General features: G+C 35.4%; 2 pseudogenes; one reads left to right on the top strand and one right to left on the bottom strand.

Moving 5' to 3' along the window:
• The first annotated feature begins 8,857 nt into the window (after positions 1–8,857).
• LOC110195125 (olfactory receptor 51F2-like) lies at positions 8,858–9,805 on the top strand (annotated as a pseudogene).
• A 2,452-nt stretch (positions 9,806–12,257) lies between these two features.
• On the bottom strand, positions 12,258–12,693 carry LOC110195239 (ubiquitin-conjugating enzyme E2 D3-like; annotated as a pseudogene).
• Between the last annotated feature and the right edge of the window lie 4,424 nt (positions 12,694–17,117).

Here is a 17,117-nt window from a genome sequence, read left to right as displayed (position 1 = left end):
ATTCCATTATTGTCTAGAGATATTGTGATTCCTTGTTTTCTACATTCATTCACAGTGTTGCTTTGGGGGTGGTGTTTATAATTTGGAGGCTAATTGCATGATGATATTTATTGGAAAGATTGTAATGAACACATTATAATTATGTGAAGGTTTGGATAGGTTAGTGCAGTGGCTAGAGTGTCCACTTCAAAGCCCAGAAGATCTCAGTTGCAATTCCACTTTGGCATACTGTGACTGTGTGAATCAAGGCAAGAGACCTTTCTGCATTTGCAGCAGCTCTCAAATAGCTTGGCATTTTCATAGAGCTCTTTTCAAAGATTATCTTAATAACCCAATGAAATAGGTACCATCCCTACTTTACAGACGAGAAAACTGAGACTGAGAGTGAGTAAGTGACGTGCTCAGGGCCCACAATTAAGTGAGTGCCTAAGGTCTTTCTAACTCCAAGATGAGCACTCTTTCCAGTATGCCACTGAGCTGTTATAAGTTGCAGAAAAGGTATATGTCTGCATTGGTAGAAGGAACTTCTCTATATCAATGAAATTACAGGTCCAGTCCCTATCACTAATCTTAACTGAACTATACACAATATCTGGAGGACTGAACTTTAACTCCCTCTCACATGCTATAGATATCCAATGACTTCAAGGCATTTACAGGGAGATATTTAGGCATTGCTTAATAATATTCCAGTGGTAAACTTTTGGGTTAATTGGACATGTACTGATAAAATAAGTGCCAATTGCTATCTGTTGTGTGGAAGACCTCGAGTGGCAGATCAAGATCTTTTTTCCATCTCTTCAGGGCATGATCCAAAATGAATCTTCCTCATCAAGATAAAGTGATTCCAGGGAATGCAAAGTATCTGTTCATAATGGAGTTACTCAGTGAGTTGACAGTCAAAAACTTAATCTGAAGCAGCACACTAAGTGAGACTTCCCCATTTTATATTTTGTAGAAAAACTGAAGATGACAGTGAATAATACCCCAAAGGTATTGCTCTGATTCTGTTAATGAGGGATTCTGTTATATAATTCATGTATATAGTTAATAGATAAAATTCTGACTGAATTACTTTACTAGAGGAGAATTCTATCTGGAATTGGGAATGTGAGTATGATTTCTACCTCTAGCTTTGACAAAGTGATCCCCCTGGAAACATCAAGATTGGCCTCATCTGTCTCTTTGATTCCTTAAGCATCTTGTCAATGTGACGACAACATGGAATAGTTCAAGTTGCTCCATGCATTCTAACATACCAACAAACTGAAGTGGGTTTTACATTACTGTTATTGGGGGGAAAAATAAAACATGAGGTTTCAAAGGCAACAAGAAATGAACACCTACTTTTCATCTTTCTCTAGGGTACTCTGGATAAGGCTCTACTTTCTCCAGGACACTCTGGACATATGGCATTGTGGTCTTAACCATTTTCCTTCAAGTAGTGGGGGAATAACTTTTACTTGCTGGAGAATACAGAATCCCTCCTTTCTTCAGGACCTCCATAATCCATAATACTCACAGAACCAGTAAAATTCAATGCCTGGATATACTCTTTTCCATGTAATATGATGTTTTTTTTCCCTCAGAGGTAGAGGTACCAAGCTATAATTATAGCAATGTACTCCTTAAATATTGTTAATCTAAATTCTAGGGGATATGATCAGGTTCAATATAACTTCTGATCACTTTGTCATTTTAGAAGGAAAGCAAGACTCCAAGGTCTAATTCAAGGCCTGACCACTTTCTCATAAAATGCCAGTTCCACAATGAATATATGTAGATAATAGAAAACAAATTCATTTATCTAAACCAGTAGCACAACAGATAATCAGAGAAAGTATACATATGAGAATGTATAGTAGATAATACAAAGTACAGGCTTTGGGACAGGAGTTACATTAGTCATTATCTTATTTAAACGATTGTATATTCAAATCCAGGGATATAATTTTAAATGTGTTTTTTGTTCCATTTCATAATTTTATATGTATATATGTGTATATGTATATACACATACACATATATACATACATATGTGTTCTTTGTGTTTTCAAAAAATTTTGGTCACAAGAATGAAAAAGTGTGTCTACATAAAATTAAAAAAAGTGAGGTTTTCAGGGGCATCTGGGTGGCACAGTGGATAGATCACTGGTCCTGGAGTCAAGAGGACCAGCATTCAAATCTTGACTCAGACAATTACTAGCCGTGTGACCCTGGGAAAGTCATTTAAGCCTAATCACCTTTAAAAAAAAAACCCATAATGAAACAAAAAAAAATGAGGTGTTCATAGTACACTAAATGGCTGAATCTTTGAACATTTTGGAAAGTGACTAGAAAAAGTGAGATTTCCCCAAGAGGTGGAGGCTATATGTCAGATACAGATAATAGTTTTAATACTTTGTCAATTGTTCATTTGATCATCTAACCTAAATTAGATTATATAATGGAGTTTAAAAGAAATCTTCCAACATAAGAAATAGGAAGAAATGCAGCCATGTTGAAGAACTCACCTGATAACGGAGCAACCTATTCAAGGCATAAAATATATCAAGATGTTGTCAGTCTTTGAGTGCCATCTGCTGGCCAATCACTAAACTGTATGTGTAATGAACTCAATCCCTATTGACCGGAAAATTATTAGCCCACTCAAAGTTGCCTTTCTTTGAATGAATGAAGTAAGGAGAGTTGGGTCAAGGGACAAACTAATTCCCTAAACGCTCCCCTAAATATTGGAAGAACTATCTTATGCATTATTATTATAGATTAGGATAAGTCATTTAAACTTTACGGCCCTAAGATTTTTCAAATTCAGCATAAAGGCATTTAAGTAATCTCCAATGTTTATTCTCTTCTTTGTTAGCCTAATTGTGGGTGTATGTTTGTTCATTTTGTGCATGTAGGGTGTTGTTAAGAGCCCCTTGCCATTGAGAGAAATGTTGACTTATGGAAAATCAAAGAAGTTTATCAAACACAATAAAAATGAATATCAAACATGGATGCCGTTACTTTAGTTCAATGTTAGGAATATACTCATAAAGAGAAACAAAATGAAGTAGCTTTTTTTTTTTTTGCCAGACTTGGAAATTGCAGTAACAGAACAGTAAAAAGGCTAGAAAAATGTTAGAATCATTGTTTACCACCTACTCTAAGAAGAAAAAAAAAGACAGAAATGTGAAGTGACTATTGGTACCAATACTTGCAGACTGGATTCACAGTTATTGAGGTGAGTTTAAATTCTGGTTCTGGCCATTAATTCTTGAATAAATTGCTTAATCATTCTCTTTTCAGTTTGCTCAGATATAAAATGAAGCAGTTGGACAAGGTGATCTCAAACTTCTCCTTAAACCCTAAATCTAGTATCCTGCTAAGATGGTATAGAAGGCATTATTCCTCTAAAAATCAAGTAAAATGAGAGTTACAGAATATCTATGATTCTTTGAGAAACAATCTACAAAAGTCTTTCTTTTCTAGTTGAAATCTCTGCAAGGATGGGTAGGATATTTTCTTTTTATTTTTAATCTAAAATTAATTTATAGTGACCTAGTGCCACTTTATGATTGTTTGTCCAATACTAAACAAAGTCATTCTTAAATCTTCCCCATATATCTGCTTCCTAGGTATTTTTCCCCTCCTTGATTCACAGTTTCTTTCAATAGTATGTATTGACACTCTGCTTCTTATTCTAACTTGTTAGGGAATGCCACATATTAAAAGAAGATTCATTGAATGAATTTTCCATATTTTGGAGGAAGATCCATAACCTCCTTAACTTACACAGTTCAATATATGTCTTCCCCTATACAGGTTGTAGACTTTTCCCCCACTTCATGTTCACTACCTCAATAACATATCTAATTAATTCTAATCCAGATATACTGTATAGGTCTCAAATAATAATTCTATTGCTTTATTTTACTATATATATGACATAAAAATTATGAGCCAGAGTCAAAACCAGGAAATTAACAGGATTCATATTTATATACAGTAATAAAAGTTACTTTTTGTATGCTACTAAACAGAAGAAGGAAATGACTAGAAAAGAACAATTAAAAAACCTAGGTTGTTATTGGGTTTTATAAGTGCAATGGTTGTATATCCATGGGGTTGTGATACTTCATAAATGGCTGGGGTGCATTTTTTTTTCAGTCAGAACAGGAAACTTTTGTTCTTTGTGTAATTAAAATCTTACAACACTAATGCTTCAGGACCACAGATAAGCTCCTAAATGTTGTCCAATTTCCTCTAAACACTCTGCATCTGTATTGTGTGAGATGTTTCCTGTGGTATGTAGGAGAGGAGAGGCACAGTATCCACCATCGAGGAATTTCCAATGTGAGACAAATACTCTCCCATCTATTGTTTTTTTTGGGGGGGAGACAATATGTCATAGTGAATATAGTTCTGGCCTTGGAATAAGAAAGGCTTGAGTTCAAATTGTAGACTAAAACACCAAGTAGCTGTGTGAATCTGAGAAAATCAATTAATCTCTCTCTCACAAATAAAATTGAGGTGATGATAGCACCTGTCTCACATGACTTTCATAAGAAATAAATTAAATAATATACGCAAAATACTTTGGAAACCTTCAAGTACTGTAAAAATATCAGAAATTTTATTCTCATATCTCCTTTCTTCTGCTATCACCTCTACCAAGGATAAAGGACATGTGTACTTCAAATATAGGTTATAAACCAGAAGAGTACAGAAAATGAGAAAATTTATAAATGGGTGGGCAAAGAAATAACCAGGTCTTCTTCTTCTAAATAGTGCCTATTATCCTATATCATTTTGTCCTAAAGGAAATTGATGCTTTCATCTTACAGAATGAAAACAAACAAAAACAAATTTATTAGCATATGATTCTGAAGGTAATTTCCAAACTAGATGGGAATGATTCTGTGATAACATAGAATTATTCCCTCTCACACATGAAACTGACTTCCAAGATCATCTCAGTTTCACCACTTTGCAGATGGAAAAAAAATCCAAGTCAAACGGGACTAAGGGCACTCCATGATTAAGCTAGTTCTTAAATACAAGGAGCCATAGACTTTCCACCAATGTAGTTTGACCATTACTACAACCAGCTAGGATAGCTCTCTAACCATTAGAAAAGACTAAGAACTGTCTTATAACCATTGACTTTGAGACCCTGTAAGGGTGCAAGATTCTACTTCTAATACAGATGCAACAGTAATGACTAGCAATCCAAGTCAAGTATGATCAGGCTAATGTGTACATATTTACAACAGAAGAATATGAACTATTATCACGGGATGTACATTTCCCTGATATATTCAGTTTGCATGAATGTTAAAGTTATATTTCTATCTATCCTTAAAAACATGGTTCCTAACCATGGGTTGTGAAGTATGATTGGACAAATGTCAAACATGCACAGCAACAACAACAGCAGCAACAACATGCAACAAAAATAGAAAAATAACCCTTTAGAGATAGATAGATAGAAGGGATCTTGAAGAATATTTGGGCTTCCTCCATCATTTTACAAATTTAGAGGCAAGGACTTGCCCAAGATCATATTGTGAATTTTTGGAGCTCAAAATAGAATGGAATCCATGTCTTATTATTCATGGGTTGTTTCCTCTGCACTACATCATGTTCACTCTCTTGTATTTTAAAAGAACAACAACAATGATAGAAATTACAATAGGTGCTTGTATGTTGCCAGGGCTTTATAAAGGTGAGTACTTTTTGAAGGATGTTTGAAAGAGAAAAATACGATGGGAAGATGAATTTAACCATATGCCAAATTTTAAAACCCATTTAGAAACTGGGCCTGATATATCTGCCTTCAAGTGTTTCCCAGTAGGCACAAAACTACAACATCCCTTCTCTAGAGGGATATTGGAAGAGAGCAAGCTTTGTTTTCATCACTGTATAAAATCTCATGACAAACATTATCTTCTGTTGCCTGTCTCTGCTGGGGCTTTATGAAGATGTGGCTGCTTCCTTTCCTTTAGGAGTTGGGTAAGCAGTTCAATGTGGTAGTGGCACTCCCCGAATCATATAGATCTTGGGACTGTTAGAAAGAAAAATATGATTTTTTGTCCATGCTTTCTGAGGTAGAAGTATGGTGGAGTCCAAAAAAGAAAGGCCTTAATGCTTAGGGTGGTTATTTATTAAGCTGGTTAAAATTAAAACAGAAAGAATTTTATGACATAGCGGGTAGAACTTTTAACTAAGGGTTTATTTTTAGGGAAGATAAATCAGTTGTTTATGAAAACTAGCAAGTTCTTTTCCTCCTTAAATTTGTATATTTGGATGATTCATTACTGTTTAACTTTCTCCCTCAACCTACTGCTTTCTGGGATCTTCCCTCTCAATTTTTCCATTTGAGAAAAGGTTTTGGATTTAGTTTCTTGAACCTAATGCCAGTCTTGTCATTGACCAGCATCACAGCAACCCTGAAGATGAGAGAATCTAGACTAACCTAAGTGATCCCTAAATCAAGACTCTGCCTTTGGCAGTAATGTCAAAGGATAATTTGGGAGAGATCATGAATACATTTCTTGATGCTTTCCTTCCAAGTCAGGGAGCATCTCAAATTCCTCAAGATTTCAAGGGAATTATATACAGAATTTTTATAAACTTCTGTTGAATTGTAGAATCAGAATCATAGAATACTAGATCTAGAAGGGCCTCAGAGTTCATTTAGCCCAACCCTGCACTATAATCAGATATGCTGACTACAAAATATATATGCAAAATATATTATGAGGATCTATTCAGCCTCTATTGGAAGACCTCCAGAAATATGGGATTTGCTTCTTCATTGATAAAACTCCAATTACTAGAAAGTTCTCTTCCCAATATTTGGCACATCTCAGTATAGCCAACAAATCCCGTATCTCCCTTCCAACAAAGGGAAGAGAAATCACCATTTTATGTTAACTTTAATGTTTTGAACTGAAAGCTATTCCAAATGAGACCCACTTAGATATGGTAGAACACTAAGTTGAGGAAGAAAAGGAATAGAAAAGAGAAGTGCTACTTTTCTTCCTCCTCTGCTCATCTGGGGCTGGCACTCAGTTCTAGGAAAGGGGAAGATGTGATTCCTATCTTGCATTACATTTCTGGGGTTGGACTTCATTGACATAAAGATTTTAAAAGTGCTCCATTAATCTTTGATTTCTTCTAAGGGAAGAGTGAAGAGTCCAATTCAGTTGTTGAGGAAAATTTTTATAGGGGAATGATGGAATATAACTAAAAGGGTACATTGGATACAAATTATTTGGATACTTCAATGTCAAGTTAGTAAATCTTCCCCTTATTATATGAGTAGTAGGGAACCATTTAAGGTTTTTGAGCAGGGGCATTAGATTAAAACTTTAGAAGAAAGAACTTTCTTTAGTCTTCTCAAAATTTATTGATATTTTTAATTATATAATCTTTATTTACAAATATATTCTTCCTTCTCTGATCCCTAAATAACCATCCCCTAAACAATGAATACAAAAAGACAGAAAAAAGTTGAGCAGAACTAACATATCTATCAAGTTTGACTGTGCATGTAATGTTTCTTTCTCACAGTTCCATTATCTGCAAAGAGGTGCATTTTTTACCTCTTATCTCATGTCAAATTTGGTCATTATAATTACACAGAATCTAGTTGTGTTGTTCTTAAGAAAAAACATTTTCTTGATCTCATATGATTTTTGTTTTCAATTATCATCAAAACTGCCTTCAAAAAGAATTACATTTATTTTGCATGTACCTTCAGATGAAAAACTAGGACCAATGGCTAGATGTTACAGGGAGGAATATTTCACCTGGATATAAAGAAGAACATACTCACCATCTGAAATGTCCAACAATGCAATGGCATTTGTCATTAGCTGATGAATTCTCTATTCCTGGAAATTTTGAACAAAGGCCAGGATACCTCTTTTCATTTAACATATCAGGATATTGGACTATATTTTCCATCCATCTTTTAAAATCTGTGAAAAGTCCATGACTTCAACTTCATTTAAGTTTTATTTACACACTTCTTACACCTTGAGCTAAACTTTCTTTTTGTCCTTTTTGTTGTGGTCCTCCTCTCTGACTTTTAGTCTTGCCCCTCATGTTACTTTTTTTTACAGAGGTACTCACTGTCATTTAAATATCAGAATAATAGAATCAGAAATATTCTTGGAAGTCATCTAATTCAACCCCTAAATGAAACATAAAACCTCTCAAAAATATCCTTGACAGATGGCTGCCTAGTTTCTCCTTTGACTCCTCCAGTCCTTCTGTATGGAAAGAGGCAGTGTTCCAGAATTGACCTGGACAGAATCAATCATTGTCCACTTCACTAACATAGTAAATAATCAATATATATATGAAAATCTATTCATATACTTCAGAGACCAAGCAAAAATTACTGGTAATAACTCCTAGCAAATTAAGACCTCTTCATGGTCGACTAACAGAACAACATTCTTTCCCAATGATTCTGGTAAGGTTTATGCACAAATAGTATCCAATGGAGCAAATGATCCTTAAGATATGTGTAAGAAAAGATGTATGACAGATTAAAAATGCTTGAGAAGCACTCCTGTAGATCTTACCCAGAAGACCCCCACTCATTTGGCATTTTAGGAGAATTGAACTCATCACATTTGAGGGAGTCTTTGCTAGGTATCATCAAAGGCAAAATAATGTTATAGGAATACTAGCAAATAATCAATCCACTTAGATATATGTTTAACCAACCTAACAATGATTGTCATGAAGTATACTTTGTGGTCAAAATGGCCTACAGAAATGAGCTATGTACATAAGTAATTTCTTGGTTATTTTAGGATGTGAAATATCATTATGACAGCACACTCTTCAGCCCACTATGTCAACTCTCAATAGCACTACTTCGCAGCCTCTGACCTTCCTTCTGACAGGCATTCCTGGCATGAATGCTGCCCAAGTCTGGATTTCTATTCCCTTTTGTATCCTTTATGCCATTGCCCTCACTGGAAATAGCATGATCTTGTTTGTAGTAATCCATGAGAGGAGTCTTCATGAGCCCATGTATTATTTCCTCTCCATGTTGTCAGCCACTGACTTGGGTTTGTCCCTCTGTACCCTCTCCACTACACTGGGAGTTTTGTGGTTTGATGCCCGAGAAATCAGTCTTGATGCCTGCATGGCTCAAATGTTTTTCCTTCACAGTTTCACTTTCATGGAATCTGGGGTGCTGCTGGCCATGGCCTTTGACCGTTTTATTGCCATCTGTGATCCACTCAGGTATGCTAACATCCTCACCAAAATCAGAATTATCCAGATTGGCTTGGCTGTGGGGGTGAGAGTAATTGCAGTCATTACACCTATGGTGTTGCTTGTCAAGAGGCTGTCATTCTGCCAGGGAAAGTTCTTTCCCACTCCTACTGCTACCATATTGATTTCATCAAGTTGTCATGTACAGATAACGGATCATAGCATCATGGGATTGTTTGTTCTCTTCTCAACATCAGGAATTGACTGTCCATGCATCCTCATTTCCTATGTCCTGATAATCCATTCAGTGATAAGCATTGCTTCCCCTGAGGAGAGGAAAAAGGCTTTCAACACATGCATTTCTCACATTAGTGCTGTTGCTATTTTCTTCATTCCTTCTCATCAGTTTATCTCTAGTGCATCGTTATAGTCACAATGCCCCCCCGTTTGTGCACACTATGATGGCCAATATTTTCCTCCTCATCCCTCCTGTACTCAACCCCATTATCTACAGTGTGAAAACCAAAAGATACGAAAGGCTATCATCAAGGTTTTCCATAGGATGGGAATCTGGGTCTAAGACAATACATTTAGAACTTAGAAAATGTGCCTTTGGAAACTGGTTCCTTCAATTGATTAGGCCTCATTCTGGCAGAATGACTAGGCATGTATCTAGCAGGTCAGACTGCTAGGAAAATATCTGAGTGATTAGGGCTTTCTGTTTCTTCTGAAATGGAAAGGTAAAATCAGTTAAGCTCTTTCCTTTCCCAGGGTATCTAATGCAGACAACTCAGTCTTGTTATAAACACTTTACTCTATATTCATAGAAGGAACATTACCAAAACCATACTGAATGGTCAATTCTTAAGGTATAGCTACAAGGTAGTTTAAAAGTGCTTTTACATAGCTAAATAAGTGTCTGGGTTTTACTTTTTGTAAATTCATAAAACTTTTGGATTTGGTTTACATATGATTTTTTAAAACTACACCAAAATAGCTTGTCACAGGAACCTACTTGCATACTTCAGCAGAGCTGGATAGCTCCTGGGTGGATATATATAAATGGTAGCTATTATTTACATAGTACTTTAAGTTTTGCAAATTATTGGGCAGCCAAGTGACACAGTGGATACATCACTGGGCTGGGAATCAGGAAGACTCATTCTCAAAACAACTCTGGGAGTTAAACATTATTACTATCCCCATTTCACTGATTTCACTGGGGCTTACAAACATTAAGTACAGCTAATACAGCTAATAAGGGTCTGAAGCCAGAATTAACTCAGGTGTTCTTGACTCTCAGCTGGAAAAGAATTTCTATGTGTTCTATCTCCTGTGCCACCTAGCAGCAGGTATGTGTGTCTCTTTGGCAAAACCTTCTTGCCACAAGGTAATCAAAGGATATCTGATCTCTTCTTTCATTTGAAAGAATAGCTTGGCAAATTCCATCATGCTTAATTCATTATTATGATATCTTAAAGGTACTATTTGGCTAAATATATTCAGATGTATATTTTAATGAAATAGAAAATAGGTTTGTATGATTAATATTAAAATCATTTTATTATTTGGGGATTATTTTGATTATTAATTTCATGTTAAGTGGGTTGTCAACACGGAGAAAGGTGACCCAGCTATTCAGGGGTAGCACATAGGAACTACTCTTATGGTAGATTAATGGATATATACATCAGGAACTTAAACAGGGGTAACTAATAGAATGATTCATTGAGAATAATTTTTCCTTCCTTTATTTAATTTCTCTGAATTTCAATTTCCTTGTCCTGTAAAATGAGGCTAGTTTGGGGCTAGCTTGACCTCTAAGGCCTCTTTCAGCTCTAGATCTATAACCATATGATACTGCTCAGCCTGAGAGGGAAGAAGTAGGATAAATGTGTGGAAAAAATGATAGCTGAATAGAAGGAGAAAAAGAAAAGTTCTTACCATCCTATCTTTCTATATGTGGAATGGATGCCCTCAGAAACTGGTGAGTTTCTCATCATTGAAATATATATATACATATAATCAGAGGATGGATGACCATTTGTCAGTGAATAAGACGAATAATAATAATAACATACCAACAATAGCTAACATTGATATAACACCTTTTGCTCTACAAAGTGCTTTACAAATATTATCTCCTTGTATCAGCATAGGAATCCTGGGAGGTATGTGCTATAATTATGTTTGGCTTTTTTTTTGTTTGTTTTTTCCATTGGTTTGTGCAACTTTATTGAAGAAAAATAAGTCAATTACTACCAGAGCTATTTAGTTGATCACCATCCATTCACAATTGCATTATCTATTCAGTGCTATATTACACAGTGTATTGGAAGATAGATTAGCCAATAGCTCCAAGCCTCCTAACAAAATTTAAATGAAAATTACAAAAAGTTCAAGACCCTATTTTGGAGTACAAGGGGTGTTTGACTTCCAGTTTCCATTCTCTGTAGAACAAGAACAGGTAATTCTTTTCTCGACATGTACAAAATACTTCACATTTTCTGTTCTGCTGTGCTATAAATTCAGTATCAATTTTCCAAACACATCAGTTATGAGCATAAAATATATCATAAAACCTCAAACTCTAACAATCGAAGACTTGATCAAGATGGACGCTGCTATAGTAAGGTTGCTTCTTTTGATATGACAATTGCTTATCTATCTCCCTCCCCCTCAGACGGTTATCTTCAGCATCTGTTAGAGCTGTGAGAAATGGTTTTAGTCTCATAAGCAAGTTAGAGTGAAAACATTCGCCACATAATACACATGCTCCATTTTAAAAAGAATTCTGAATCTTATGCAATTATTCTCTTGTAGCTGTTTTACAGTCTAAAAGCAGTTATTGTCCAAAGCTGGAAGAACTTAAGTCTTCTCAGACAAGCATGTGCATGAATGGAGGGAGGTAAACAAAAAATAAAAAAAATGAGGTTTCATAGGGGACCAGTCAGATAAGAAAATCAAAAAAGGAACAGTAATTTAAAGTTTATTCCAGCTATAATGCAGGTTATTCTGACTTTAAGGTAGCATCACACGGTATATTTCTGAGCCCATTCTCTAGATACTCTGTTGTACTTGTCTCTGTCTGTTTTATAGATCTGTGCAATCTCTAGCACTAAGACATCGTCCGGGTTTGAATCACATAGCAGTGAACAAATGGATAAAAGGACTTCAGAAATAGTTAAAGCAGGAGACCACTGTGACCTTAGAATATTGAGACAATGCTGCCATTACTGTTAATGTTTGAATGATAAATTCTTGTTGTAAATACAACTTTAGGTGGTTTGAAGGGGCAGTCTGTAGGGAATTGTCGAAAAGAATGTGCTGCCTTGATACGGGCTGTCATCAGGTTCCATAATTGTGGCTTGCCAATGAAACACATCATCCCCAACTGGACGTGCACAACACTGTGCTAAGGATCATGGGCCAAATCTTAAGTTCCTTATTAATCCGTTTCAGTGCCATGGTGTGTGCTTCTTTTCACCTGAGTAGTCACTCTCTCGCTGGGTAGAAGGGTCCGGGCCAAAAACTCTGATTATCCTGGCTGGTGGGGAGGGGTTGGGGGAAGGGGGATCTCTCTCCTCACACTGGCTCCCCCGACAGAGGCTCAGAGGAGCGGGGCCTCCCTCAAGCTGCAGCCTCAGTCTCCTCCCGGTGCAGCAGCTGGTGCCTGCCCGGCTCTATGGGGCTCACACGCACATCACTATTATCTCTGTTTTACAGATGGGGAAACTCAAGTTGACAGAGGGGAAGTTTCTTGTTCAAGACAACATAGCTATTAAGTGTCTGAGGTCAGATTTGAACTCAGGTCTTTCTGATTTCAATTCTGGCTTCTATCTATTGCACCACCTCACAGCCCTAGTTGAGATCAATGTTTCAGATGTGAGTTAGACTGAATGTTCTCTGAGTTCCTTTCTAATTTTATGTTTCTATGATAAAATATAATTATTTCCATTTAGGTATGATTTTCATAAGAATAAAATTATATAAAATGTATATCCACATTACAGAGTATAATTTTGAAAGACATATTGATAAAGTAGTATTTAGAGAAACACAAAAACCTAGGCAACATTATGTTCCTTACTCTCTAATCCTTAACATATAACAAGGTCTTTTTAATCTAATTCTATTATTCCTGCCAAATTTGTCTCTTTCAATTCACCCAAAATTTTCTACTTTATTCAAAGGTCAGATTATCATCAGAGGCAGAGATTCCCTGATACTCTGTAAACAAAAATCTAGAGTTAAGACACATTGTCTAAGCTGCTCTTTCTTAACATTCTCAGGCTTCATTTGATGTTGTAAAAAGCCCCTTAAATGGGGAGCTATCTTCCTATTCTCTTGGGAGAACTAACTGTTCCCTGACATTCAACAGGAACAGCAAATAAATTATAGTTGTCGGCAGGGTAAAGTAGGAAAAAGTCCTACTCCCAGGCTAATCATGCCCTGCCTAGGTAAATCAATAGTTAACTGCATTTAATATCAGAGTTAAAAGAGAGGCTGATTTACCAAGTTTGAAAGTGAGAGACTTTCAGAATCTGACACAACTTGGAAAGAAGATGCAAGTGCTCTGGCTCTGTGAATCATAATGGTGGGAAAAGTATGGAAGAAATGAAAGAGTTTTCATCACAACGAGAGTTGCAAAAGGAATAGTATTAAAATCAAGCAGATAGGATTTGCGGATAGCTACATCTATCTATATCTATATCTATATCTATATCTATATCTATATCTATATCTATATCTATATCTATATCTATATCTATATCTATATCTATATCTATATCTATCTATATCTATATCTATATCTATATCTATATCTATATCTATGTCTATGTCTATGTCTATGTCTATGTCTATGTCTATATCTATATCTATATCTATATCTATATCTATATCTATATCTATATCTATATCTATATCTATATCTATCTATATCTATATATCTTTCCATAGTGACTATAAAAATGTCTTAGAATACAGTAAAACTTTGTTGAATCAAATTAAAGCTGAAGGGAAAATGCTGAGTAATCTTTTTTTCAAGGAATATAGAGATTAAAATGTTTCACCAAAAAGTAATACACAGTTGGGGGTTTTATCTTTCAAATCTATGTTTCATTAATATTTAATTGCTACTGTAATTTATTTGGACTTTTTCCTCCTATTCCCTCACCTGAGAAACAAAATTCAGTTTGGTTACTTGCAAATAGTGACCCCCCCACTCACCATATTGTACAAAAGGCCTCACAGATTCTTTCTTGTGAATAAGAAATCAGTTCTATCCCATAGTGGGAAGATGAACATCCTTTCCATAGTGAACATGGCTTTATAGGTGGTTGAGATCAGAATACAGAATGCTATTAAATGACTTGTGGTAGAACTGTAGGGAAGGAGGGAGAAAGGAAAAAAAATGCCTGCTCTCATCTTACCTCTACTCAGCTGAAGTTAGGGATCAGAATACGTGGGGCAGGAAAGAGGCTATCTTTCAACTCCATTGTTGCGCTGGTAAGTTTGGTCCCTACTAACCACAAAGTAACAGTCTTTATTAAGACTTATTTGTGTGGAAGTGAATGTTGCAAACTAAAAATAAATAAGTAAATCAATAAATAATCAAGTAAATAAATAAACAAATAAATGAATGAATAAATAAGTAAGTGAAAAAAAAAAGACTTCTCATTTGTGCTTGGGTAGAGTGCAAAATCTCATTTTCCTGAAAGAATAGAGATAATTTGAAGGAGTAAGAGGGAGACAAATATTGGAGGTATGGGCAGAGAGCAGTTTGCAGAGCGTCTTGAATGTCAAGATGAGGCATGTGAATGTTGGCCTTATCAAAAATGGACAGGTAAAAGTTCCTCTTTAGGGAGGCAGGTAAAGTGTTCTAATGTTGAACCATATTGTGTTCACTACAATCATTAAACTGGATCAATATATTCTTAGTAGATGCCTAACTCCACAGCATAAACAAGATATTTAAGAGCATGGAATAGAAAGTCCATTCATCACATGGTTGCATTCAACATTTTCCATCAAAAAGGAAACGTGTTATTAGACAATAAAATATTTAAAAATATGAAACAGTAAATAGTTGAGTATTTCTCATTTATTACAGATTTTCTTATTTCATTTGTATTTTTGCCCAAAATACATTTCCTAGTGTACAAAATCTTTTATTCACCTATCACAAATCCGACTGAATCTAACTTCATTGAACCCATTTGTTCATAGCATTCCTTGTTTCATTCTTCACTAAGAAGGAAAAGAGAGTGAGAGATTATAGACTTCTCTCTTTTGTAGATACAATGAACTCATCACCTCCCAAGTAATTTATTCTTTTCTTAATTTTTTTTTTTATTTTAGGCAATTGGGGTTAAGTGACTTGACTAGGGTCACACAGCTAGTAAGTGTCAAGTGTTTGGTCTGAAGCCCGATTTGAACTCAGGTCCTCCTGACTTCAGGGCCTGTGCTCTATTCACTGTGACACCTAGCTGCCCCTAAGTAATTGATTCTTCTGGCTTTAATCATCATATGTTACCAGTCTTTCAGTTTCACCTGGGTGGAATCAGGCTTCCAAGTTTCCATGTGTTAGATTGGAACCAGGAAGGGAATACATGTTCATGTTCTACATAACCTAACAGGAAAGAGAAATCCACGTATAGTTTAAAACTGGTCCATCATTGAATAGTCTCTCCCAAAATAATAGTTTCAGTTAAGATTGTTAGAATTACTAAAATAGTAACAATAATAAAAGATAATATTTATATAGCACTTTAAGTTTGCAACGACCTTACACAGATTAACTTATTTGATCCTCACAACTATGGAGTGTAGATACTGTGATTTTCATCCCCATTTATAACTCACAATAAAAGGTAAATTACTTGCCCAGGGCCACACAGCTAATGAGTGTCTGAATCAGGACCTAAACTCAAGTTTAACTGACTCCAATTCCAGCATTCTCACCACATATTATTCCTAATACACACATACACTTAAAGAAGATTTCTTTTCTTTCTTTTTCTTTTTTTTTTTGGTTAGGCAATGGGGTTAAGTGATTTGCCCAGGGTCATACAACTAGTAAGTGTTACGAGTCTGAGGCCGGATTTGAACTCACGTCCTCCTGAATCCAAGGCTGGTGCTCTATCTACTGCACCACCTAGCTGCCCCTGGAAGATTTATTTTTGAAATGAAATTTTGCTTTTGATTCCCAGAGAGAGAACTGATGGACTCAGTGTGCAGATTACAATATGTGTGTGTGTATATATATACATACATATATGCATATGTGTATGTCTATATGCATATATGTATATGTGTATACATGTATGGGAACATTACTAATGCAGAATTTGTTTTTCATGACTTCACATGTGCAATAGTGGGTTTTGGTTTTTTTGACTTAATGGGCAGGGAAGAGAGAAATTGGAACTGAAAATCAAACGTAATTGAATTTTAGAAAAAGAAAGAACTCTAAAAGATATCTAACCTGATTGCTATCTGAAGCAAAAATCCCTTTTATAGTATTCTAGATAAATTATTATCCACTGTTCACTTCAATACTTCTAGTGATAGGAAACATTTTAATCTTAGAGGCATTTCATAAGGTTTCTCAATAGTTCTAATTATTAATAATTAATTTGTAGATGATGTCTATAATATCTAACCTGGTATATGAACATCACAATATTCTCCTTTCCTTTTAAAATTATTTTCTTGATTAGATTAACACAATTCTAACAAATTACATGCTTATAAATATTTGTTAGGTGTGTTCCATTCCTGGCCAGGAGCCTGCCGTTCTTCTATTTTATTCCAAGGTTTAAAATCTGAATCTTATTCTGAAACATTTACTTTTAGCCAGCTATTCCCCTTCTGAATGTGCTTTTCTC

Source organism: Phascolarctos cinereus, unplaced genomic scaffold, assembly GCF_003287225.1.
Source record: "Phascolarctos cinereus isolate Bilbo 61053 unplaced genomic scaffold, phaCin_HiC Scaffold_726;HRSCAF=1367, whole genome shotgun sequence".
Lineage (NCBI taxonomy): Eukaryota > Metazoa > Chordata > Mammalia > Diprotodontia > Phascolarctidae > Phascolarctos > Phascolarctos cinereus.
This window is presented reverse-complemented; position numbering and strand designations above follow the sequence as displayed.